General features: G+C 39.2%; 1 long non-coding RNA gene and 1 pseudogene across 1 annotated transcript in view; both read left to right on the top strand.

The window, feature by feature from the left end:
- Positions 1–536: 536 nt before the first annotated feature.
- On the top strand, positions 537–5,938 carry LOC147911372 (methyl-CpG-binding domain protein 3-like 2B pseudogene; annotated as a pseudogene).
- Positions 5,939–6,668: 730 nt separating this feature from the next.
- The window catches only part of LOC147911371 (uncharacterized), a 32,421-nt gene continuing 11,156 nt past the window's right edge, over positions 6,669–27,933 (top strand). The window contains exons 1-3 of the long non-coding RNA XR_015551226.1: positions 6,669–7,143; positions 14,759–14,876; positions 15,561–15,699. This is a non-coding gene — a long non-coding RNA (uncharacterized LOC147911371). The remainder of the gene's footprint in view (positions 7,144–14,758; positions 14,877–15,560; positions 15,700–27,933) is intronic.

The raw sequence follows: 27,933 nt of genomic DNA, 5'->3' as shown, positions 1-27,933 counted from the left end.
CTGGTAGAAAACCTGTGATCTACAAAATAACTAAACAGACTGACTGCCCCTGTTTGATTTAGTCTTAGTGGGAGGAAAGAGATGATAAACGGCAAAGGATGTATAACATGCCATGTAGAAATCACTGCTGTGATGAACAATAAGGCAGAGAGTGAGAGTTTCGGCTTGAGCACATTTTCAAATTACTTGTGTTTGTGTGTGAGTGGGTGTGTGTGTGTGCGTGCACATGCTCATGCCTGCTGCCTGGATGGGATGAGTTGCTTCCTCCTGTGGGGTTGGGGGAGCCTCCTATGCCTTGGGAAATTTCCTCCAGGTGCACTTAATATGCACTTTGTTATCCATGTGTATTAGTCAGGATTCTCTAGAGAAATAGAACCATAGAATATATATAAACTTAGAGAAGTGGAGATTTATTGTAGGAATTGGCTCACAAGGTTATGGAGGTTGAGAAGTCCCACAATATGCCATCTGCAAGCTGGAGAACAAGAAAAAACAGTGATATAATTTAGTCAAAGTCTGAAGGGCTGACAACCAGGATGTCTGATGTCCAAGTGCAGAAAATGATGGACATCCCAGGTCTGGAGGAGACAGTGGATTCAGCCTTTCTTTCCTTTTTGTTCTATTGAGCCCTCAACAGATTAGATGATGCCCACCTACACTATTGAGGGTGGCTTTGTTTACATAGACTATGGAATCAAATGCTAATCTCTTCCAGAAACATCCTCACAGACACACCCAGAAATAATGCTTCACCATCTATGTGGGCACCCCTGAGGCCAGTCAAGCTGACTCCTAAAATTAACCATCACATCACGGCTTTATCCAACCAAGACGAACAGAGATATCACAATGTGACCTATGTCATTTCAATTTTCCAGAACACATGTTAAAGAAAGTAAATACAAACAGATGAAACTGGATTTTATAACATTTTTATTTAACCCAAGAAATCTAAATATTATCATTTCAAAAGGTAGTCCACATCAGTACAAAGAACAAGATGCTCAGGTTTTCTGCTCCTTCGGTCTTACTGGTGAATTTTAATGAATACTGGCTCCTCATACAACTTAATATGATCCAATTTATAATTTTCTCTTATCTATTTTAGCTTTATTGTATCAAAAGGAAATCATTTTTTCCTTATTGTCAAACTGCTCTGCTATCTCTTTTTTAAAAAATTAAAGCTATATATTGTGATTATGTTAGAAATGAAATTAAGAATTTAAGTAATAAAGAAGGAATCGATTCCAGCAAAAGGCTGGTTTACTAAAATGGAAGACAGTTCAAGAGCAAATCTTCCAAGAAAACCACTGGGTCAATGACATTGGAAAATTCAGGGTAGAATTAGAATATACAAGGGATGTGATTAAAAGGGGAGTAGTGAGAATGTGGAGAGGAATTGATATCAGAAGTGAAAATACACAAGCATGTTTCAAGTTGATGAAAGACATCAATCCACAGATTCAATTAATTCAACATTCCCTAAGCAGAGTGCATACACAGGAAATATTAATGAACTAAACTATGGTCAAAAACCAAAGTTAATGTAAAGGATTTTAGGGACTATAGATGCCAAATAAGCAAGAAAAAGGCCAATTGGTGATTTCTAACCATAAATAAAATAAGATGGACATCAACAGAGCAGCATTTTTAAAATGCTAATAGAAATCTCATGTCAAACCAGAATTCTACACCCAGCAGCAACAGTGCCCCAAATAAAGATGTCCTAGAAAAACTTAAAGTGAAACTTTTCATTGTTAGCAGCCTTGAATTAGACAAAATACTGGAGTGAGTTATCACATCCAAAGGAATATAATCTCAGGTTGAAAACCAGGAATGGAGGAAGGACTGAAGAGGAAAGGAAAGGATAATTTATAAATAAATATAAATGAATTTTATTTTGTGAAGTAATTCTAGAAATCTCTCATGGAGATTAAAATATATGTAGAATAAAATGCATGAAAACAGTAATACAAATGTCAGGAAGCTTAAAAATAGAATTGAAAGTGTTGAAGGTATTAGCATTTGGGGGAGGTGGTAAAAGTAATTATTCATATTAGACTGTATTAAGAATTCAGGATTTAGCCATTAGTGCAATTAAACAAAGATTTCCATATGATTCCAACTAATAAGTTTATAGAGGAAATAATGGAATAATAAAAGAGTTAAACCAACATCAGTGAAGTAAAGAGAGTAAAGGAACATTAATTATTCAGGTCAAAGGGAAGGGAAAGAGTAAGACGGTTGAAATAATTACAAGTTTACTGGAAATTACATGAGATGTAAATGCACAAAATACTAATTTCTTGTTAATGGCTGTGTGATATATTCTAGAGACTTGTTAATAAATATTTTGGACATTCTTTTATTGATAAACATTTACACAGTCTCTATTTTTTCCTATTAAAACATAAGTTGTATGGACATTTTTGTACATATAAATTTTCATTCCTATTTTTACAGAAAATATCAATAGTGGAAGAAAAAGGAAATATTAAAATGTTGATAGAAACTGCAAATACCATCTCCCCACACAAGTGTATTAAATTTTTTCATCTACCAACAGTATCTGACAGTGTCAATAACCCAACATTTTTGTGTTTAGGTATAAATCTTTAGGAATCGCTCAAATCCCATTGATAAGAAACAGGAAGTCTCCTCTGGATTATCCACTGATTGGATTATCCACTCCCTTCCTCCATAAAAGGGGAATCAGAGGCAGAACTCACTGCATTTTCCAGCAATCCAGGGGCTGTCTGCACATCAGGAGTGGGGTCAGCAGGACAACTCTGCAGCCATGGAGGAACCTGCATCGGCCTGTTTTCCAAGCCAGCCTATTCTGGTGAGCGTGGAATCCATATGGATGGCAAGAGTGTCCATTTGTACATTTTGTCCTTCTGTGAAACCTCTTTAAGTTCCCAGAGAGAAGCTCTTAAAACAAGAAGATATCTTTTTATTAAAGTTGTTTCCTAGGTGTTAATGTTTGTTAAGTCATGTTCAAGTTATTGTACTTTTTTCTATGTGAAGTTTTCTGGGATAATAGGCTAGATGGTTTTGTTTTATTTTTAACCAACAACATCACTAGGAAGTGGTGTAGTATTCGGCCCTGCACTGTTTAAGTTGGTCCCCGCTCTGCAGAAGTCTTTACCCACAATGCGCTTGGTCTTTTTTAAGAAAAATTCAGTTCTGTGCTCAAATGTCACCTCATCAGTTAGTCCTTCCCTAATCTCTTCATCATCAATAATTATGTAGTTAATTTCTTTCTTCCTTCATCCGTCCTTGCCACTTTTCCTCTATCCCTCCCTCTTTCTCTGTCTCTGTCTTGGCCTTACTGTTTATCACAGCACTTAATTATACCTAACACTATAATAGAGATTCCTCAGTCTGTTTATTAACTCTTTCCTCTCACTAAGATTAAAATAAAGAGGCGCAGTGACTTTGTTAAGTTCTGGATCACAGGTTTTAGTACATAACTTGGCATACAATAGGTGCTCAATAAATGAGAGGATCAACTAATTTTCCCTCCAAACTGGGACATGCTGGGGAACGAAAAGGGTGGTATTAATAATTATGGCAGGACAACAGGAATGAAGTGAGGTTTATGGTTTCACTTTTAAAAATATCTTCTGAAGACAGAAATGAGAGATTTAAAAGGAAAAGTGCACTGACTAGATTTACATTTTAAACAGATTATTATGACTATAATCTTATAATGGATTACAGAGAAAGGATTTGAAATCTTAGTGATAATTTATTGTAGTATACCACAAAACAGATTATATCATTGTATAATTGTGGCTGAGTGAAGTTCTTTGAAAATTTAGTTCTTTTTGGAAGTTGAATAATTTCTTTCAATAAATATATCTAAGCACCTTCGATGGGCAAAGAAATGACTGAATATTGCAGCATAAAACATTAAAGCCCACATTAGTCTTCTTCATGGAGTATCCAATTTAGTGAGAAAACACTATGAAATAAATAGATAATACTATACACATACAATTAAAAATTGAAAAAAATTAACACAGAGAAAATGTGATATTAATTTTGATGGCTGGATCAGGAAAGGTCACTCTGTGGAAATGGTATTTTGTAGGGAATCTGAAAGGTGCTAAAGAATTATTCACAAGTTGAGAATCTTTAGGTGGATTCAGGAGGGTGGATGGATGGTTCACTGATGAACGAGTGTGGGGTGGCAGGGTGTCCAGAATGACACACAGGGGTAGACAGGATATTAGTACCAACAAGGGAGTTTAGGGACCCTGAGATATGGGTGATTATTTGGAGAACTGGCTGTTTCAACTTGGGAAATGCTCACTGTGAGCTGAGTCATCAAGTTGTCACTGATGTGGTGAGTGGGCAGATGCGTATTTGGATCTGAGGGTGAAGTCAGATCTTGCTGACTCAATGGGCATTTCTAGTTCATCAATGGTATCTGAAGCCAGGGAAATGGATGGGATGGCCTAGAAGAGGGTGTGGATGTGTAACAAACTTGGGAGCAGGATTGACTTCTAAGAAGCATCAATTGTTCTGTTAAGCCAGATAGTGGAGCTGAGAGTAACAGGGAGGAGTAGGAGGAGAGAGGAAGAGTCAGGGCAGGAAAAATGGTTATTTACAGTGGATGCAACTGTGTGATGGGAATATGGTCTGTGTGAGTTATTTATGTATGAACAGGAGAATATTTGAGTGAAGATGGGATGTGGGAGTGCAAGTGAAGTGAGCACCTAAGGGTTGAGAGGTAATATGATTTCATTGGAGACGAGGCATTAAAGGAGCTAGGAAAATGAGGTGATTGTGTCCTAAAGCAGAGTAAAAGAGAGACACTGAAAACCTAAATCTTGGGATACAAAGATACCTGTGATCTGTGGATCCACATGATGGTGGGTCAGGGGGTACCAGCATGTGTTTAGTTGACTGTGATAAGGATGGGAAGGGGGGACATCCTCAGAGGAGGACGGTAGAGGGAAACGGTCTGGAGGTGGCACTGGGTAATGATCAGAGCTTTCTGTCCTAGACTCATATCAGCTTGATGTCCCAGGATCTACTTCTCAATGTGAGGGGCCTGTGCCAGCAGCATCAGCATCATCCGGGAACACCTAGACGTGCACATTCTTGGCCCCACCCTGGACCTACTTGGGTTGAGGTCCAGAAATCTGAATTTTAACAACCCTCCAGATGATTGTGATGCACAGGCCAATCTGAAACACATTTCCCCAGGGAGAGAGGAGGGTGGAAGATCCAAATGAGCTGAGAGTGTTCTTCATTTTATTCAAATTGCACATTTCATTTTGTTTTCAAAGGGGAAGCTCAAAAGAAATATGATGCCCCAGACTTCAGAGAAGAAAAGATAAGTCCATTTAACTAAGACCAAGCAGAGACATCGGGAAAGGTCTGCACTTCCTATAAGACTCACCAGCTGCATTTTCCAGAGGCCTGTCACAAGGATACCTTCCCACCCTGGCAATGAAGTCAGGTATAGTCAACGGGAGGAGACCTTGCAGAAGCCCCAGCAACTCTGCACACAGGAGACTGCAGGGACGCCAGGCCTGCAGCAGTGAAGGAGAACTTGTAAGTACTTTTGATATCACAAATACCTTAAAAATAATTGCACCTCCTAGTCCAGGTGAATCCCTGGGCTGTGTTGGTGCTGGGTCTCTACACACCAGCCCCGAGCCCACCGCTGCACAGTCTTCAGATGGGGCAGAGATGATCCCAGGAGCGAGTCTCTGTCTCTCACAGCCACTCTGCAGACAGCCGGTAGCTTATGGAGACATCTGCAGAGAGTCTGAAAGTGAAAAAAGCAAGGGTGAGGCCCTGAGGGCAGACAGGTTTGCCAGGGAGGCAGAGAGAGCAAGGAGCCAAGAAGCATGTTCTGAGACCTGATGGAAAACAGGAGAAGGTCCTGCTGAAGAAGCCGAGTGGTGTGGCCCTGGGGAAGCGGTTCCCATGAGCAGCCCTCAGTTTCACTCCCTCATTTAATGTTACTCCTGCTTCTTCTGGACTACTATGCTTGGTTATGTTAAAATTATACTTTCTTAAACTCTTGAGAGACAAAAATGAAGAGTAGATGGTCTTGTGGGTGAGAGGGAGGGAGGGTTTCGTGTGACAAGAAAGAAGATCTGTTTGTCCTGGTACACTGCAATTTCTCTTTACCATGATTTTTATTCACTTTTATATTAAATTCTTCCGAGGTAATTTAGCCTAAGGTATTATTTAGTATAATATTTTCTTATAAATCTTACACTCAGGAAAGGATGATACCCACTGTAAACAGCTCATTTTTTAATGTTAAATTAATTTGAGTCCATAAAAATCTTATTTTATTAAGCTTGCTTTTATATCTCATTCTAACATAAGTTGCATGCTTTTTTTTTAATTTTTGCCAAATGCTAATTCAGACATAAGACATTTTTACTCACCCCCAGCGGCTTCCCCACGGGCGGGGTCCGCGGGCTCAGCGCGGGTCAGAGGCTGCACCCCGGGGTCAGTCCCCGCGGACATCGGCGCCAGACTCCACGCGGCCATCACGTCCCGAGGATGCAGCCGCGGGGACACGCGCGTCCTCGTCGTGGGCGGAGGACACGCCGCTGTCCGGCCCGGGCGCCCCGCGCCGTGGGCGGCGGCGGGCCGGGGAGCGGGAGGAGGGCAGCGGGGACCGGGTCCACGACCCTCCGTGGGGGCGCTCGGGGCGGCTCGGGCGCGTCGAAGGCTCCGGGCTCCACGTCCACGGCCCCATGCAGCGCGGTCGCCTTCACTCTCCGCCGTCCTCGTCTCCGCTTCCTTCTGAGGCGCCAACCGCCTGTTCTCGCTTCACCGACCACGACCTGTCAGCTCTTCCCCGCGGCCCCGGGGCTCGGCTCTCTCCGCCGCCTCTCGCCGCTTTTCGGCTGGGCTCGGCTCCCCCCGCCAAACCTCGGGTCCTTCCGCCCGACCTCGGCCGTTTCCTCACCTCTTCGGCTCTTTACGCCCATCCTCGGTTCCCTCCGCGTGTCTCCGCCGCTCCTCGGCTCAGTGGTTCCGTTCGGCTCTCTCCGCCTGGTTTCGGATGACGGTTGCTCTCTGAGGTCTTGTTGCCTTTAGCTTTGGAGGGAACTGGTGGTCCCTTGCTAGGGCTTCTGTCACCTCTACTGTTGGATGCAGATTGTGAGTATCACTTGCTGGGGCTCCATAATCTCTAATCTTGGGAGGTGGACTGGGGGATCTCTTGCAGTGGCTTCCATCATCTGTAGTTTTGGGGGATTAGTTCAATGTGTTTTTAAAAGCATATTATTTTGAGAAAGTTTAGACTTACACAAAAGTTGTAAAACTATACAGGGTTCTTTTATACAGTCAATATTCATTATATTTCCTTACATTTTTTACTGCTGATAATTATCGCTAACGTTATGTGTCTCCACATGAATTCTTTTGTTTCAGCCTGAAGAGCTTTCTTTAGTGTTTCTTGAAGTACAGTTCCATTTTTGATTAATTCTTTCAGCTTTTGTTTTTTTAAACCCCCTTTGAAAAACATCTTTAATTAGTCTGCATTTTTGAAGAATATTTTTCTTAGGTCTCAGAATCTTAGATGGGTAGGGTTTTTTTCTTTTTCCATGAAACACTTTAGATGTCAGATGTCATTCGTTGTTTTCTTCTTTTTTTTTTTAAGGTGAATGCTTTATTTATTTTTGTGTGTGTGTGAGGAAGATCAGCCCTGAGCTGACATCCATGCCAATCCTCCTCTTTTTGCTGAGGAAGACTGGCCCTGGGCTAACATCTGTGCCCATCTTCCTCCACTTTATGTGGGACGGCACCACAGCATGGCTTGACAAGTGGTGCATCGGTGCGCGCCCGGGTTCCGAACCTGGGCCGCCAGCAGCGGGGCGCGGGCACTTATCTGCTATGCCACGGGGCCAGCCGCCCATCGCCTTCTTGTTCTATAGTTTCTTTTGAAAAGTTATGGGTCTTATTGTTGCTCTTTTGAAAGCAATGTGTCCTTTTCCTTTGGTTGTTTTAAAGATTTGCAGTTTGTCTTTCATTGTCTACAATTGTCCATGTTTCCTCCCTTTTCTTCATAGTTATTTTGAAGTGCTTGTCTGCTAACTCCAATCTCTGCATTGTCTCTGGGTCTGCTTCTATTGATTTATATATTCATAATAGAGAAGGTTTTCCTGCTGCTCTACATGTCTAGTAACCTTTCATTGTATGCTGGATCTTGTGCACAATACCCCGTAGAGGCTCTTAATCGTGTTACATTCCTCTAAAGATTAGGTTTTGTCAGGGCAGGCAATTGTACTACTAATGGATCACCTAGAACCTATGATGGCTGGGTTTTAGCCTCTAAAAGGACAGATTTATTTCAGTTTTTTCAAAGGGTGAAGTCCTTACTCTTAGTGTGACATTTTTAGGGTCATAATGGGAACCCAGGGTTTTTTATCAAGGTCATTCCACTCCAGATGAATCTGAAAACCAAGCTCCAACTCCTGGGATGTGTGACCTCTGAAATTTCTGCCCAATATTCAGTTTTCAGTGGTTTTTCTCTTCTAAATCTCCTAGAGTCTTTCCCTTCATATGCACAGCTTAGGTGTTATTCAGGGACCTGAAGGGGATTCTTAGGCATATTTTGTGGGCTGCCTCTTTGTGAATTTTATTTTCTCTTGGAATATGCTTCAAAGGTGTTTCAGGATCAGGTTGTATTTTACCTACCCCAGCCCTGGCATCAACCATTTCTCGAAAGAGCCCTGGTTCCTTCTTTTTCCTTTTTGTTTAGAAGAGTACTTTAGAAACCAAGATTTGAGTGATAGGTGTTCTCATTGCTACTGGAGTATAATTGCTTCTAGGCCTTCTGAGCCGATAGGCCTTGGAAATGTATGAATGTATACTATCCTCTACATACACACATTGTCTATCTATGTCTGTCTGTCTGTCTGTCTATCTATCTATCTCTATCTATCTATCTATCTATCTATCTATCTATCTATCTATCTATCTATCTATCTATCTTTCTGTCTTTCCTTCCTTCTAACCATCCATCCATCCATCCATTCATCAAAAGCATGAATTCATACTGATGCTTCCAATTTTAATCCAGCACCCAGTGTTCATTCTAGTCTTCTCTTCCCTTGTTTGTTACATCTTTCTTTGACAGTGAGAAACTGGCTCTCATGATCTACAATATATTAACTTAGCTGTTCAGCCCTAGTACATAAATAAAGTAGTTTAAGAATTGCTAACCCATACCCTTCTGAGAAACAAATTTATGAACTAGGCTCCAGGATTTCTGGTCAGTTCTTTTTGTATCCAGCCTTACAGTATCTGGTCTCAACACAGTTTTCCAAAGTAAATTTCATTTCCTTCTCATACCCTTCATTATGGTTATTTCATTTGTAATACAATTAGGTTCATTTTATATAGCTTCTATTCCATTTTACATTCCCTCCACTAGCTGGTGGATTAAAAATTTTTTTAACCTACAGTAATATCCACTCTGTGATGTACAATTCTATGGGTTTTGGCAAATGCATAGAGTCGTGTATGCATCTACACCATCATGACTGAGCATGATACACACGTGAACACATTCATGATAGAACAATTCCATCATTCCAAAGTTCTATTGTGCTGCCCCTTTGTAGTCATTCCCCTCTCTTACTCCTTATCCCAGGAAACCATTGATTAATTGTCCTTCCCTACTGTTTTGCTTTTTCTCAGATGTCATACAATGGAATCATACAATAAAATGCCTTTAGTCTCTGGCTTCTTACACTTAGCAAAATGATTCTAATTTAAATTGAGGTATAAGTTACATGCAGTGCAACATACAGACCTAACATGTAAAATTCAATGCATTCGACAAATGCATATACCTGTGTAACCTACACTCCTATCAAGATGTAGAATACTCTCCTCATCCCATCAAGTCCCTTCATGTCCTCTCAGCCAGTCCCTACTTCTGCACCACCTCTTGCCACAACCTGCGCTTAGATGCAACTGCTATTCTGTTTTTTTTTCTATCACAAATTATTTTTTGCCTGTTATTGAAATTAGTACAGTATTTGCTCTTTTTGTGTGTGGCTTATTTGGTCAGTATAATCCTACAATGAACTTTAATTAATTCATAATAAAAGATGATATATAATGTTTACTATATACCAGGGTGCCTCATAAGTGCTTTACATATATTAACTGATTGAATCCCTAATACAAGTCTACAGAGTAGGCACTCTCATTGTTCTCGTTTTACTGATGAAGAAACCTTGGCACAATAAGTTTGTCGCTGGCTTGAGGTAACCATGTCTAAAGGAGAGAACTGAGACTGGACAGAACAAGAGACTGAACTGCAGTAGGTTAAAAATGGAGACAACAGTTGATCCCATAGAGAGCATCAAGCGTGTCTCAAATTGAGGCAAAGGAAGTAGGCCATTGTACCCCCCACATGAACCAGTCATTGGAAATGGGCTGCCATTGGGAGTGGTCATAATCTTAGGTGTGGCACTTTCCTTTGGCCCAAGGAAATTCCCAGAGAGGGTGGCAGCACGAGCCCTTAAAACACTTCTGGCAGCTACAAGAGTGAGTGACTTAGGCCCAAAAGAATCTTGGAAAGATACCACTGTCTCCATGATGGTCCATCACTTATGCCCCTCAGATGCACTTGCTTCTTAAAGCCAGTACACGCAGTGTTCTGGTTGGTCATGCTGACTGGGGAAACTCACAAGAGGAAGATCAGTGGGACAAATTACAGGCAGCTCTCAACAGCAGCTTTTGTTGGTGCTGCAGTTGACACTTACCATCCCACTCCTCCTACTCTCCCATTTAGATTGACAAGCACCTCTGCTGGTCTAGGTGGTTTACCTGGAGGGATGATCCAGATGCTCATCCCTGAGGTGTCTGAGCACCTGGTCACCATGCCCTTCTCAGGATACAGCTGCTGCACTAATTTATCAACAAAATTGGGGCAAGAATATCAGAAGATATCCCGGTGGGCTACCTGAATGCCCAATGTCTTCTCTGTCCTGAGTATATAACAGAAGGCCCATGTCCTCTGGAAGAATTACCCATGCCAGAAGCCATGATGGCTTCTTTCCTTGTGCTGGCATCACAGGAGTCATAACATTCAACGGGATTCATCCTTTGTCTCCTGGTAGAAGTGTCCACCCTATAGGAACCAGGACCTTTATGTTAATTATCGTTTGCACTTTCCTCCCAAGAACGCCATAACCCATCTTACATGAAGAACACTTGTGGAGGCAACTATTTTAGACTACACATGGGAGTATCAATGCTTTGAGAGCACTCAGGATGCTACACTAGCTGATGCAATTCTTGGGCAGGGATATAACCTTCAACCGAGGTGACTGACAGGAGTAGATTCTCAGAAACAAAAGGAGTGAACAATTCTGGATATCTTCCATCTTCCCCAGCAAATCCACTTTCTCTCTCTTGCTGTACCCAGGAAGGTTAATCAAGATGATCTACATCAATGGGCTTCCTTGTCTCCTGGCTTTTGGCTGGGTGTGGCCAATGGGACATTAGCAAATGACATAAGCAAAGGCTTGAAAACCGTTTGCTCATTGTTGGTACTTATCCTTCTCTGGCTGCCCCTGGGAATCCTGTGGCCGTCAATATGTAAATGAGTCTAGATAGACTGCACATCTCCATCACTCCAAGTGACTTCAAGTCAACCATCAGATATGTAAGCTCATCCTAGACCGTCCAATCCCAGCTGAGCCACCAACAGGTCCAGATCAAAATAACTGCCCAGATAATCCACAGAATATTGAGAAAAAATAAATTATTATTTTTATTTTAAGCCACCAAATTTTAAGACAATTTGTTATACAGCAGAAGCTAACTGATACATGATACTATTATTAAAATATGTCCTTTCATTATATGTTTAAATACCACAGATTTCTATTTCTTTATCCAATATTTTAGGCTGGAATAGTCCTCTCAAGATTCAGATTCTAAAAGAAAATCTGAGACCATATCATCTTTCATTGTACTTTCTCTCATCCTTCTTTTCAACCAGACATTTTTAACCGTATATATTAAGAATAACTGTACTAATTCTGAGATATTGATATTCTTCTGTGTTGTCATCCACCACTGTTTTGCACTGGGGATTTTTACTTTTAATTTTAGCCCCATAATCCATTTGGACTGATTTACTTGTGAATAATGTTAGTTTATGGCCCAGTGTTTTATTTTGAAAGTGGATATCTTATTGTCTATAAAACAACTACCGTACCATTTTGAAAGCTGGTTTTAAGTACATTTATTCTGAATAATGCTTGGAAAACTGAATTCTTTGAAACACTAATTCTTTTCATTCATAAATATAGTTTGTCTCTCCATTTAATTAGAGCCTTATGTCACTTGGTATATCTTTATAATCTTCTTCGTGTAACTTATATAACTTATAACTTCATATTGAATAGATCCAACTATTTTAAATGCTTATTTTAAATAATTCATTGCTCCAAAAGCTAGAAAAATTATTTACATGTTTAAACTAGTTGTTGCTAATACAACAGTAGTTTTGATTTTTCATATAGTTATCTAGTATTGTTTCACATTACTCAACTTAATTACTAGTTCTAAATTTTATGTTATTTCCCACTAAAATATTAGATTTTTCTCTTCTTCTCTAATATTATTTATCTCTTATTCTTTCTATTCTCATTTTTCCATGACTGGGCTCTCCAGTGCCACACTGAATCACAATAATGTTTGCCAATAGCATTTTCCTCAGCTTAAGCATAGTTTAAACACCAGATAAATTCCTTGTCAGGGCAGAGCAGACATCTAAGAGAGGGACAGTAAAAATATGAAGAGGAATCATTTCTGCCTAGAAGTCAACAGACTTCTCTCTCTTGGTTATTTGGTGCTAAGACATGACAATGTGGTCAGCTGAGAATTAGAGAATCCTACCCTAGTCTCAAGAATTAATCATGGTCAAATCTCTTCACCTCTTTAGACCTCGGTTTCTTCATCTGTAATATAAAGAGTTTGAAAAGTGTTTTTGAGTTCTAAACTTCTATGATTTCAAGGTACCCTTTACCCAGATGCACTTGGCAAAACCAGAGTGAATTTTTAGTTATCTTCTTCTCCATCAACATTATTATCCACGTCATCACTTAGAGACACAGTAAGTGTCTACTTTCGCATGACACTGATCAAATTAAGTTCCATTTCAGATCACTGCTTATAAGGATAGCAAATCAATAGCTAATTGTTTAGAGAGAAGTATAGTATTAGCACCTGCTGGAACCAGCAGACCGTAGGCTAAAAGGTCTTTCTTTTGTAGTGAGACTGTGCAAACATTCCCTAATGAGACACAACACAATTCTTGTGTACTTAGCAGGATATAAAAGGGAGCTTTGAATCCATGGTTATGAGCAAATAAGAACACGAGTTTTCAAAGTTAACTAATGATGCTGTTTGCCCAGAATGGGGCTGTTCTCTGGTGTAAAAGAGCAGATGTACTTAAGGCCATTTTCATTCCTTCGACAAATATTAACTCATTGCCTACCACTTGCTGCAAGACAGCAGTGATCTACACTAAGAGCATTTATTCTAGTGGGGTGACACAGACCACAAACAAAAAGAGACATTTGAGGTGATCACTAAAGTTACATGTGCATCAATCTTCTTTCATTTTGGACTATTTTCACCCATTTCCTCTTTTCAAGCTTCTCCAGAGCTCTAAGCATGGACTTGAAAATCTAGAAAGCATGAAACCAAAATTCCTTCTTACATCACCACTCTTTCAAAGACATAGTGTTTATCATGTGAGTGTAAGCACTTCACAGAATGTATTATATCGTTGCTATGGTTGAGATTATGAGCAGACATAAAAGATGTCTCTAGGCCGGCCCTGTGGCTTGGTGGTTAAGTGCGCGCGCTGCGATGCTGGTGGCCCGGGTTCGGATCCCGGGTGCCCGGGTGCACATCGAGGCACCACTTCTCCGTTCATCCTGAGGCCGAGTCCCACATGCAGCAACTAGAAGGATGTGCAGCTACGACACACAACTATCCACTGGGGCTTTGGGGGGAAAAATAAAATAAATAAAATCTTTAAAAAAAAAAAAAGATGTCTCTAATACTAGGTTCCTATGGATCAACACTATTTCAGCACTTTCTTGAGAGGAAAGATGATGCTATGAAGGGAAAACAAAATATTACATGGAATTCACACTCAAAAATATGTTTCCATCCTAGTTGTGTTATTTAATGTGGGGTGACCTTGGGCAAGGCAGTTACTCCTTCAGAGGCAGCAGTAGTAACACCCTGAAAAGCATTCTGTAAGAATTAAATGAAACAATGTATCAGAAAGTGTTCTGTAAGTTGCAAAGCAATTACAGCCAGATTACAGGCCAGCCAGCAAAGCAATTTACTTCATCTTATTTTTCTCCTAATAGTATTTACCTCTCCAATCTTTTTTTATGCTACACAATCTTTCTAAACTTAGTTTTATCATTTATTCAACAATATGTCAAAAATGGTTGTATATTGGAAATTTCATATGATTCAACTTAATTAATAGGCGATCACAACAGTAAGTTTTATTATAATTATAGTGAAAATTTTCATGTTGCCTTACCAGGTGCAAGGCATGTTCTAGGCACCTGACATGTATTCACTCATTTAATCCTCACAACAATGTTTAGAGCAAACAATATTAACTCCCATTTTACCTACGAGGAATGTTAGAGGTTATGTAATTGTCCAAGGTCACAGAGCTGGTACTCAGGCAGTTTACCTCCAAAATCTGTTTTAGGAATTCACTAAAGGGTGTGGACCTGTCTTACATCCTGAAAGAACCCCCCTGGTTTCTGCTTGGTGAATGGACCAGAGAGGACTAAGTGAGGAAGCACGTGGCTACTGAAATGATCCAGGCAAGCAATTCTGAACTCAGTATATAACTTAGGAAAATTTGTCACACTTTGGTGATGGATAGGATGTGGAACAAGAGGAAAAGAGAGGAGTCAAGGATAACTATCAATACTTATTTTTTTTTTTTGCCTGAGGAACTGGATAAATGAAAACATTTACTATGGTTTGTACACAAATATTTCATAGGGGAATTTTGTCTGCAAGAATGCAAAGAGAGGGTACATCCTTGCACTATATCTTTGAACATAAGTGTCTAGGTAGAAACTTAACAAGGATGCCCTAAGGAAGGAGATGACAACATAATGCATCTAGAAGTAATACATCTATACCCACAGAGGAAAAAAAATGCTACATATTCAATAAAAATAATTAGAATTAGGCCAGACTAATTCAAAGATGTTCAAACCCTGAAGCAAAGTTCTCACCTCTCCTACCTCACAAGGGATACAGCTTTGGGTCATTCCAGTGACCCAGCGAGTCCCAGGTCCTGCTGTTGCCCAACCTGGAGGGGCTCCACAAAGTCCTTTGACTTATCATCATGAGGTTGAGGGGTAGGAGTGTGCTAGAGTTCAGAGGAGTGGGGCCGGGGAGGGGCACCATATATCTCAAAACGTTACCTGAGGCAGAGGCTCTCCTACTATTTTTCAGTTGAACTAGATGTTTAACTCCTGTTGGTTCCAAGTCAGGTCATCAGGGGAGCACAGAGGGCTGCACCATGAGTGAACCGAGGCATGCACCGGAGGTGGTCTGAGATCAGCACTGAAAATGGAACACAGGCTTCCGAGTCGGAAGTGGAACCTGGCTCCCATCAGGGTTAAGTGTGGGGTGAGTGGCACCATCTGGGTTGGAGAATGTGCATGAGCCAGTGGTGGCAAGCAGCTGGTGTAGAGGGCTGAATGTAAGCAGGGAGAGGAGGGAATCTTTTGAGTCCCGGGAACCACCAGGCTGTACTTTGAACTGGTCTGAGGGCCCAATCCTGGTACGGTAAGACGAAAAATGAGACCAGACTTTGTGAATTTTTGTTTGGCTGATTGAGCCAAAATCTCTCTTGGAATGGACTGGTAGGTGGAGCTGGGACGAAGACAGGTCCCTACATATTGTCAGAAAATAGAAGATGAATGGCAAGACAGTGAAAAGGGGATGGAGAATGGAAGATGCACAAGCAAATAGGGAGGAGGGAAAAAGGGTTCCAAGAGACCAGACTAACCAATTGTCACTTGTCATTTCACTACAGTTTTGGCAACAGAAGCAACAGCTATTTCTTCAGAGTGAGGAACTCGGAGGACAGTTTAGTTATGTGGGAATAGTCTTGAAGCTACTTTTTACAGAGCATTTTATCTGCGATTGAGAAAAAGGTCACAATATTCTTATCATTAGTAAAGACTGGGGAAGGGTGACAGAAATTGTGAGAGTTCCACTCCCCCCACCAAGACACACATACATTCTATTTGGTGCTTCCACTGCATAGAAAATACCTTCAGGTATAACTGGTCACACGCATCATGAAACTATATTGGCAAACCCAGTTTCACAGATTTTTGTTATAGTGGTCATAGGAATGGATGGATTGGGTTATTTTTCTGTGCCTTGTTTTCATGAAATCAGCCATTAGTGCGTTTGTATTTGGCAATTTGTCCTGTTCAAGTGCCTTTCTCTTTCTACCTCCATCCCACCTTTTGGATCCTATGTGACCCTTACTTGATCTTATCTATCCAGAGCAATTACACATCATACTCAATGGTGAAAGTTTGAAAGGTTTTCCTCTAAGATCAGGAACAACATAAGGTTGCCCACTCTCACCACTCCTATTCAACATCATACTGAACATTCTAGCCAGAATAATCAGGCAAGGAAAAGAAAATAAAAGAAATCAGAATAGGAAAAGAAGTTAAATTGTTTCTATTTGCAGACAATATAATCTTACATATAGAATACCCCAAAAACTCCATCAAAAACAGATTTAATCAACAAATTCAGTAAAGTTGCAGGATACAAAATCAACATAATAATCAGTACCATTTCTGTACACTACACATTTCTCTGCCACGTTTCTGCCTTTTGGTGGGACACAATTCAACCTAAAACAATAGCCTTGCCCCAAGTCAGAGGAGGTGGTTTTGAGTGTGCGAGGCCATAAGTTTATGTGATGGTTGCAAAACCTGGAACTCCCTCCCTCAGCCATAGTGTCATTTATGTTTGTGTGTATTGGATGCATCTTGCAATTCCCAAGTCAGTAGTCATGTAATACCTTAATATATTTCATTTAGTCCAGTATGTCCAAAGTATTATGATATCAGCATGTAATCAATACAAAAATTATTAATGAGATGTTCTCATTTTTTATACAAAGTCTTTGAAATCCATTGTGTATTTTATGCTCATGGCTCCTCACAATTTGGACTACCCACATTATAAGTGCTCAATAGTGACATGGTGCCAATGACTACCAGATTGGAAAAAAAAAATTTAATTAATAGATTTTTTTTAGAGCAGTTTTAGGTTTACAGAAAAATTGTACTGAAAGTACAGAGAGTTCCCATATACTTCCACCTCCCTACACATACACAGTTTCCTCTGTTAGTAGCATCTTGCATTAGTGTGGTATATTTTCTATAATTGATGAACCAATATTGATAACATTATTAACTAAAGTCCATAGTTTACGGTAGGGTTCACTCTTTCTGTTGTACATTCTTTGGGTTTTGACAAATGTATCCCATGCCGACTATTACAGTATCATACCGAATAATTGTTTTGCTGCCATAAAAATCCCCTGTGCTCCAGGACCATATAGATCTACAGATGTGACCCTTGTCATTGATGTTTGAGGTGGTGGGGAATATAGGGGTGCTTTCCAGCTAGTATCTCTGCTTCAGGGTGAGAAAATAAAGGAATTTCCCACATAGTACCTTGTTCTCACAACAGCATAAATAATGGAGGAAACCAATGTTGAAGGGGTGGAAGTAGATCATCACAACGTATTGAGCCCTGGGATTAACACGGTTAAAAGAACTGAGGAAGAGGAAAGGACATCAATTTTTAAGAATCAAAAATTTAGCTTTATTTCTGCATTGATCTTGAGCTATAGATTTGGAATTTTCTGAATTCAGCCTGACTATGCTTCCCCAGGCAGGGACACAGGGGTATGTGGCTGTTTCTGCACACATGATTGGTGTGCAGCTCTGCATGGGTCACACACAGAATGTTCTGTGGCTGCCCTGGGCCTTGGATGTGTGAGGCTGTCCCCTATTTTTGACTTTGAAGGGCATGATGCTGGAATGTTCTTGTCTGTGCCCTGACTGGCATGGGCCCTCTCTGACCCTTTCCCCTTACACCTGAAATTGGCTCCTCTGATTCAGTTCCTTTGCATCATCACAAATGGTGTTGATGCAGATGACTTGTTGACACGGGCTTGGGACCTAATAGGCCCAAGAGGAGGTGATCCCTGGGGCCTTGCTATCCATGGACATGAATGAGATCATAGCACCTGGGGCTGGAGAGGATGATCTTCAAACACGTTTTCCAATTTATGTTTTTCACCTGGACACAGGACCTCAGATGCAGTGCCCCAGAGCAGAAAGGGGTCTGGACGTCTCCAGAGGAGAGGAAGAGACTTTGCTGAAAGGAGTCGGTGGGGCATTAGAGTTGCTTCTCCAGTCCACATCATGTATATGTGTGTATAGATACGTCATATATGTATATACCTGGTTAGGCTGCAGGTCCCACCTCCACTTCTCCCACCCCACACTTCACACAGACTCAGAGATTTGCAGACACATCTAGATATTCCTTTTGACTTTTATCTTTCTGTTCCTGCAGTTTCCTCTCTTTGTGTGCAGTTTGGCTGATCCCAACTGCTTCTTGAGAATGAAACCCAGTGTATACAAGGATGGAGACATGGTTGTTGGTGCATTTTCCCCCCTTTATACATTTTTCTCATGTAGTGGGATCAATAAGCCTAGCAAGGATGTCATTTTCCAGCAGTGAGCGCCTCTTTATTTATTTATTTTCTGCTTTATTAGTATGATGAATGATGCCTAGGGGATCTGTGGATGGATAGACCAAGGTGCTCTGTATTAGCTGTCCTGTCCTTCCACCCTGCACCCCCACCTCCCCAAAACCGTTCATAATTAATTTTGTCTCTTCCCACTGACTTTGTTGTTTCTTTCAAAGTGGGGAAGAGACTTTTTAAGTTTTATGCTTTTTCTTCCTTTTAATCTCCCATTTTCGGGGCTGGAAGCTTAGGGAGACAGCACTCTCCCCCGATGTACTCCACCGTCTCTGCCCTCCTCCTGCCTTGGCTGCCACAGCCTTGGCTCAAGTGATGTCCCTTAGAAACACAATCCATTGGCAGGAGTTCAATGCAAAGAAGCTACAGAAAAGTGTCCCTTCCACAAAGTCAAGGGTCTGCTAATGTCTCTTTGGTCATGCATATAATTCCTAATGTCACTACAGGGAGGCCCCTGCTATCTCTGCCCCACCTGCATGGACAGACTTCTTCCTGTGGACATCCGGTTACTCTTTGAAACCTCTTCATATTGTTATTTCACAGTGGGGTGTCCCATGCCTCCCAGGGCTGCAAGCCAGGCTGAGAGCAACAGATCAATAATCTGTGAGATGTAACCCCCACAATCTGATTCTGACTCCCTCGGGCACTTGCACGACCTCCGTTTTTGGATCTTGCCAATGTCAGTTCTGCATCCTAAGGTCTAATGAATCGATTGAGGAGGCAGAGTTTCAGGGGATTCCAGCAGAGGGCCTGTGCTCGTGTGAGGAGAGGGGATTTCTCTGAAGACAGTGACTGCTGACGTCCCCAGGAGAGGCTGGAGGCTCCGCTTTTGCCTGCAGTAGCTGCACACATTTGGGAATGTCATGGCAGGTTTAGGAATTGGGGCTGCTTCTCTGCTCCAGAAGGTGTCTGCCCCTATCTTGTATTCTTTTTTATCTCTAAATGTTTCTCCGCTTTTCTTTTTATTCTTTAATGCTTCCTACATTTACCTATTTTTTTTTTAATTCTATAATTTCCCATTATGTACTTGCTGTCTTGTTATCAATGTGTTTAAGGTCCACACGGTCATTCTCAGGGACACTGCTGATTGTTGTTTCTTAGCCAGTGTCAGGACTGCAGGATCTGGGGCTGTTGAGTCAGGGAAGCTCTGACCTGATCTCCTGGGGGCAGAAGGCAAGTTCAACTCACATGTCCCCACAGCTTCAGGCACCCGGATGGTGGATGGAGAGTGTTTCTCGCTGCAGGACGAGAGGCTAAATGGTGCTCTTCTTGTCCTCTGCTCTCCACTCACCCCAGCTCAGAGGACCTTGTCCCCGGGCAGGTCGGCTCTCTCCAGACATGTGCACTGGAGACTCTGTCTATGTTAAAAGAACATACTTGCAGTTACAGGAGGTTTTCATGTCCAAGCGGACTTTTCCACTAGGCACAGGGGAACCAGTGCCCACAGGCTTTAGGGGCCCAGGAGAATGTTTTAATTTCATCTAAAATCAGAAGAAAAAAATAACTTTAAGGACAAAGAAACGTCTTTTAATATACAAGATTAAGATATTTGTCTTTATAACAACACAGTCATAAGATATGTTTTTAGTATTTTTGAGAGAGAAAGAACCTCACAAAGGCAAAAGTGTCTCAGGCCCAAGAAAATCATAATGTGGTCCTCATCATACATTTTATTGTTCTGCTTGTAAATATGAACACATTACAAAATTGGAGTTATCTGTCACCGTTCCTCTTTAACCTGTTTTTACATAAAATATCATAAATATGTTTCTATATGAGTAAATATCTACTTATCCTTGACTAATGACTGTGCTTAAGTAATGATCCTACGGCCCTTAACCAAAGATAATTATTTTGCCTATAAATTATTTGTCATATCCTCGAGGCTAGCATAATATTAATCTAACAGAAATTTGGGAGTTTTTATTTGGTTTCTAATATTTGTTACTATACGTAGGAACATAATGGGCAAACTCATAGACACATATTCTCACTCTACTCTGCTTCAATTCTTAGGAGTAAAATGACTAAGTGCAACATTAGGTATATTTTAAAGGCCTTTTAGATATATTGCCAAAGAACTTTCCACATATGTACTACTTGATATTTCCATAAGCGTGAAGGGAAATATGTATTTCCTTCATGGTTTTCTTTTAATACTTGGCCAATTTGATGTGTGAAAATAGTATCTCATTGATTATATTTGTATTTCCCTTGTTAATGTTGGATCGCTCATTTTTATGTGTTTGTTGCTCAATAAGAATATATTCTTTGATGAGTTACCTTCTATGGCTTTTGCCATTTTTCTATTCAACTGTAGGCCTTTTCATTTTTAAAGAACATTTTACATATTGAGGACAAAATGATTTGGTTGTTAACTATTCTGAAAATGTGTTACCATGTTGCTGCTTGTTTTAAATATTTTTCTGTATGGCGTGTTTAAAATAGAAAAGAACATGAACTTTCATGTAGAGTAAACTCTAATCATCTTTTGACTTGTTTTTCCTTCCTTTTTGCCATGCCTTCGCAATCTACAATTTTATATAGATATCTGTTAATTCTAGCACTTTATTTTTCTCTATAAATTTGTTAGACTGTGCAATTTATTTACCTCAGATGTGAAGTAGATTAACTCAGTTTTATATTCCACAATGGTTTATATTCACCATTAATTGAATAATTCATTATCTCTACTGATTTTCAATACAGCTATGTGATGCATGAAATATTTATATTTACACAGAGTCATCTCTCTATCACCTGGTCTGTCCTGTTGATATATCTATATCTTCCAGTGCTCTTACCACTGTGCTTTAAGATATGAAGTTAAGTTAATAATTGTAATGATTGTTTCTGGAAAAACACATTCTCCTCTTAATATTCTGAACTATTTTCACTAGTTTCCTGAACTTCCCATGCTTTCAGAAAATGTCTACAGTAATTTTGCCATTACCTCAAAAAAATTTCCTTCCAAATTTTAATTTGAATTGTATTATTCTGATAGCACTTTTTCAAGAATGTTGACATCACACAATATTATTTAAATGCTTTTACATTTCTTAGTAGAGATTTATAATTTTGTCCACAACTGCCATTACAATTTTTCTTGTCTATTGCTGTATTATAAATAGGTTATGCAAATGCTTTTGTGTTATTAATGTTATATTGAAAAGCTGCTGACTGTTGCATATTTATTTAGTACTTGGTTGAGGACTGTACTTCTCCCTTGGTTATAAGACCTTTCTGCCAGTTATTTTATTGCATTATCTAATAAATTAGGAATTCAATTAAGATGCTCAAAGGGCCAGCCCCGTGGCTTAGCGGTTAAGTGCGCGTGCTCCACTACTGGCGGCCGGGGTTTGGATCCACTGGCGGCCGGGGTTCCGATCCCGGGCGTGCACTGACTCACTGCTTCTCGGGCCATGCTGAGGCGGCATCCCACATACAGCAACTAGAAGGATGTGCGACTATGGCATACAACTGTCTACTGGGGCTTTGAGGAAAAAAAAAGGAGGAAGATTTGCCATAGATGTTAGCTCAGAGCCGGTCTTCCTCAGCAAAAAGAGGAGGATTAGCATGGATGTTAGCTTAGGGCTGATCTTCCTCAAAAAAAAAAAAAAGATGCTCAATAATCCTGGTTTTAACAGAAATTATTGTATTTTCCTGGTTTTAATGGGCATGCCCTTTAAAGCATCTTTGTCCCACAACTCCCAAGGGAGATGACACACTATATAGGCATCCATGGCTCATAGTGTTGGTACCTTCGTATCTGCTGGCGGGAGAATCCCAGGCTGTGCAGAGCAGCGCCCAGGTGGAGGGTGGTCCTCTGTGCCTGCCCCTCTTCCACTTGCAGTTGTGACTCGTCTTTGTTTTAAGCAAGGTCTAGATTTTGACATGAGAGGGTGTTTTCTTCAGTTTTAGTTATTTAAAAAAAACATGTTAAGGAAGTGTCCTCCAAAAACATGTCCCATCAGAAATGGATGCTGAATTTCATCAAATGCTTTATATACTTCAATGAGCATATTGTTTTTCTCCTGGCAGAAATGTGCAGACATTAAATATGAGGATATTAAAAGATTATCTAATTTTCTAATAGTCTATTGATGATTATTCCTTGCTCATAATTTCCTTTTGGTGCTGGTAACAGGCTCATGTTAACTTATAAATAATGGAGATGTTTCTTCTTATTCTATATTCTGCAAGAGTTTCTAGTAGAGTAAACATCTTTCCTTAAGTTTTAGAAACAACTAATCTGTAAAGACACCCAGCCCTGCGGTATATTAGGAATTTCATTTCTTAGAAACTCTTGAAACCATATAGCAGCATTTGTAGAATTTTCTCTCCATTTCATCTTTGAGCGAGTTTGGGTAATTACATTTTCATTAAGAAAGCAACACTTTCACTGAGATCCCAAAAGATATCTCCATGTGGAGATGCACAATATTCTCATGATGGTTATAAAATTTCCTCTGTGACTTTCCTCTTGATCCCATTTTCTCACCTAATGTCGTTGATGTTTGTCTTCCTCAAATTATTTTTCTCTGTCACCCTTGTCTGAATGACGTCTGTTTTATTGATCTCTCCAAAGACTCAGATCGACTGAATAATTTTCTTCTGAAGTTCCTTTATGTTTGTTTATACTCTTATCTCTGCCTCAATCTCTTCTTCTAATTTCTTTTATATTTGTTTTCTTTCTCTTTTCCTCTGGTTTTGAGTTGAGAGCTTAATTTGTATGCTTTTTCCTTCATTTTTATTTACTATTCAAAAAATTTAAGGCTCAGATGTTTTCTCTCAGAACAGACATTTTTCTTCTCTTCTTCCTTTCTCTCTCCTGTCTCTCCTGGTCTCCTTGCTGCTCCTTTATAATCATTGGTTTGATTTCCTCTTTGACCAAAGTGTTATTCATGAGAGTGATTAGTGGCTTATAAATTGTGTGATTTGTTTATGATATGTTAGCAGTTAATGAGCATTTTTGTGTGCATGTTGTTTAATGAACGGGGTTTCAAATCTAGCTATTCATCTGATGAGCTACGGAGTCAGCATCTCTTCTGACGGCTTCAGGAATTGACTATGGTGTAGAACTTGCTTGGTGGATGAGGATAGGAGCTAATTTTATAATAACATGCTTTCACTGCTTTCAGAGTAGAAAATTTGAGATTTACATGTAGACACGTGTGTGTGTGTGCAAGAGCCACAAATATTTAATAATAAATCAAGATTAAAATATACATGATTCTTATATTGACTTTTTGGACAAAGACTAAGAGAGTTATGTTGGATTCTCATACTGTGATTATAGTTTCAGTTTACTTCATATTTCTAAAATCTTTTTTTGTGTATATGATACTGTTATTGAGTATATGCTGTCGAATCTCTAATTGCCTTTCTAGTCCTTAATACTTATTGCCTACAGATATGTGTGTGCCAGCATGTACACTCCTGTATAATAGTTTCATATTAATTGTGGCTTAATTTTTGTGAGCATTTCTATGGAATATCATTGAAAATCCCCTTTATTCAGTATCTTTGTTCAATGTTCATTTCCAATATCTTCCTGGAATGACATAGAGTAGCATTCAATATTGAAAAACTGATTTCCGTAACTTAAATACGGTATAACATATATATAGCTTTATCCTGTGGTTCTATTGTTAACTTTGTACTTGGCTTTTTTTCATTTTTCTTAGTTTCGTTCTATTTAAAATAATTTTCCTTATTAAACTGTTCTCCACCAGTTGGATGTATATATATCTTTTTTGAATTCTATTTTAGAATATGTTTAATTTAAAAAATAAGAGGAACTCAGTGTCTGAAGTCTGACCTCGACTCCTCTATGTTAGATGAAAAATATAATAGTCTCTTACTTCTTTCCTTTCTCCCTAAATCCAGTTTATCTAGGTATAAATTGAGCTCTTTGGGTAATGTCAGCCTCATAAAATGAGTTAGAAAGCATCCCCAACTCTTCAATTTTTTGAAAGAGTTTGACAAGGATAGGAATGAAATCCCTTTTGAATGTTTGGTAGAATTCACCAGAGAAGCCATCTGGTCCTGGACTTTTGTTTTTTAGGATGTTTTTGATGACTGTTTCAATCTCTTTACTTGTGATTGGTCTAGTCAAATTCTCTATTTCTTCTTGATTTACTTTTGGGAGGTTGTATCATTCTAGGAATTTATCCATTTCTTCTAGGTTATCCAATTCATTGACATATAGCTTTTCATACTATTCTCTTATAATTCTTTGTTTTCCTGTGATTTCTATTGTAATTTCTCCTCTTTCATTTCTGATTGTATTGATTTGAGCCTTCTCTCTTTTTTTCTTAGTGAGTCTGGCTAAGGGTTTGTCAATTTTGCTTATCTTCTCAGAGAACCAATTCTTAGTTTCATCGATTCTTTCTATTGTTCTTTTAGTGTGTATTTCATTTATTTCTGCTCTGATTTTTATTATTTCCTTCCTTCTACTGACTTTGGACTCTGTTCTCCTTTTCCTAGTTCTTTTAGGTATAGTGTAAGGTTGTTTATTTGAGATTTTTCCTGTTTCTTAAGGTAGGCCTGTTTTGCTATAAACTCCTTCTTAGTACTGCTTTTGCTGCATCCTATAAGTTTTGGTATGTTGTGTTTTCATTTTCATTTGTTTCCAGGTATTTTTTTTTATTTCTCTTTTGATTTCTTCATTGATCCAATAGTTGTTCAGAAGCATGTTGTTTAGTCTCCACATATTTGTGACATTTCCAGGTTTTTCCATGAACTTGATAAACAAACACATAGGTAAGGGGAACAGTTTCATGGTTACCAAAGGAGAAAGGGCGGGGCGATGGTGAAAGCATTAAAGAGGTACATATGTATGCTGACAGATAAAAACTAGTCTATTGGTGATGAACAAAATGCAGTCTATACAGAAACTGAAATATAATAATATGCACTTGAAATATTCACAATGTTGTAAGCCAATATGACCTCAATAAAATAATTTACATTAACCAAAAGAATTCATAATTGTCATTAAAAAATTTGAGCTCTTTGTTCCAGATGGTATTAAATTTTGTGTGCCTCCGTTAAAGTAGTTTGTATTTTGCACTTTTTAAAACCACATTAACACAAAGTATTTGGACAATTGTTACATCTTTTCCATGTTTGTTTCATTGGTATGGTGCTTTTTTTTCCCTAAACCAGTGGTCCTCAAACTTTATTATGTATCAGAATCATCTGGAGGGCTTGTTAAAACACAGAATGATTGCTGGACCCCACTCCAGACATTCAGAATCAGTAGGCTTGGGGTGGGGCCCTCTGACTAGCATCTCCACCTTGTCAGTGGAATCCTCCCTCTTTTTTTCATTTCACAGGCTGTAAAATCTGTATCCTGGAGTGAAGTCTCACCCTACCCAATCCTTTTATTTGTCACAGGTGTTATGATATCACAATAAAATTCTTGTACTCCTAACTCCATCTCAGCAGTTAGAGGACCCAACTGACACAATACATTCTTCATTTTTACTCAGAAATTGGGTGCTTTATTTTCAAGAAGGACACACCATCTGCAAAAAGTATAGTGTGGATGCCATTCTCTGCTATTTAGGGGTTTCAATTCATTTTCATAACACCTACATGATTCTTCTTCCTCATTCTCAGTATTTCATGCTATGCTCCTATATTGGATATATATGGGGCTTTTACAAATTCTGCACACTCTCCCTCCTTAAAATTTAATTGTTCATATCACACCTGAACTACGTTGAACTAAATTAGGCCACATCGTGGCTTGTCACATGACCATCAGTGTATGTGAAGTATGTGTGCACCTCACAGAAACTGAATGTTCCCTGGAGTGTGCCTCTCAATGATTCGTCTCCTAGTATTTGATTACATATGTTTTAAATGCACATTCCTAGTTTCAGTTAAATATACAAAAGCCATAGAAATATTACAGGCTGTAAAATTTTCTATATCCTAACCTTATTTTGTGAAATAGCCTGTAAATTATTTCCACGCCACAAGCTCATGCATTTGATTTGAAAATTTATTTTCTTTTCAACTAAACGAAAGAATTTATATTAAAAAAAATAAATGCAAAGGAGTGTCCAAAAGAAAGAATTCCTGGATTACGGAGGACTAGATATCATGCAGGGGTTTCCCTCCAATAACAACAAGACAATTCATAAAATATGATTTTAATTGCATTCCTGTGTTTTCTTGAAGTAAGAGAAACCTCAAAGGACAAAAGAAGAAATTACAAGCGCTTAAAAAATTTGGATATACCCAGTGGTCAAAGGCTAGTACCTTCCTGTAATGAAAGGACTTGTATTTGAGTCACCAGCACCTTAATGGATTAATCTGGGATCCCAGATTAGTTCTGAGTCACAGAAAATAAAATAAAGTCACTCAGCTTGGCGTCACCCAAAATGACTGGGAGCACAAGCCAGAGACATTCTTCTCTGAAGGAAAGAAACCTACACTAATATCTTATGTTCTCCACATATTAAAATCATATGAAAAGGAGCTCATAATCAAAGTTCATCAAACACATAAGGAAACACATGGTATTGTTGATTAATAGTCATCAAAACATGACAAATAAAACTTAAAATAAAACAATAGATTTAGAACCTTATAACGTCAACTATCAGATTTACCTTCAAAATATAAAATAAATATGTATAAACTGTTTACAAAAAATGGAATCACAAAACGAAAATCAAACAGGAGATTCTAAAAATGATCCTACATATTTGGCAAAGAACCTTACAGAATTTTTAGAGATGAATAATACATAACTGTTGAGATTTAAAATTCCTTAGAGGAGTAATACAGAAGAAGGGAGAATAAAGAACTATGTTTGAATTCTGAAGGAAACATAGGATGCACCACAGAAAGACAAAGAACTAGAAAACGTGTAAGATAAGTTATATATGGAGGGGATAATGAGATTAAAGAAAAAGCAGAAATAAAATACTGGACAGCAAAAACAAGTAAGTCATAAGGGGACATCTGAGAGTTAAAGGGTTCATGAATTTCTCAGGAAATCAGTAATTATGTCCACTTCAGACGGGGTGGAC

This window comes from Ceratotherium simum, unplaced genomic scaffold (assembly GCF_057802395.1).
Source record: "Ceratotherium simum simum isolate JZ-2026a unplaced genomic scaffold, ASM5780239v1 HiC_scaffold_43, whole genome shotgun sequence".
Lineage (NCBI taxonomy): Eukaryota > Metazoa > Chordata > Mammalia > Perissodactyla > Rhinocerotidae > Ceratotherium > Ceratotherium simum.
This window is presented reverse-complemented; position numbering and strand designations above follow the sequence as displayed.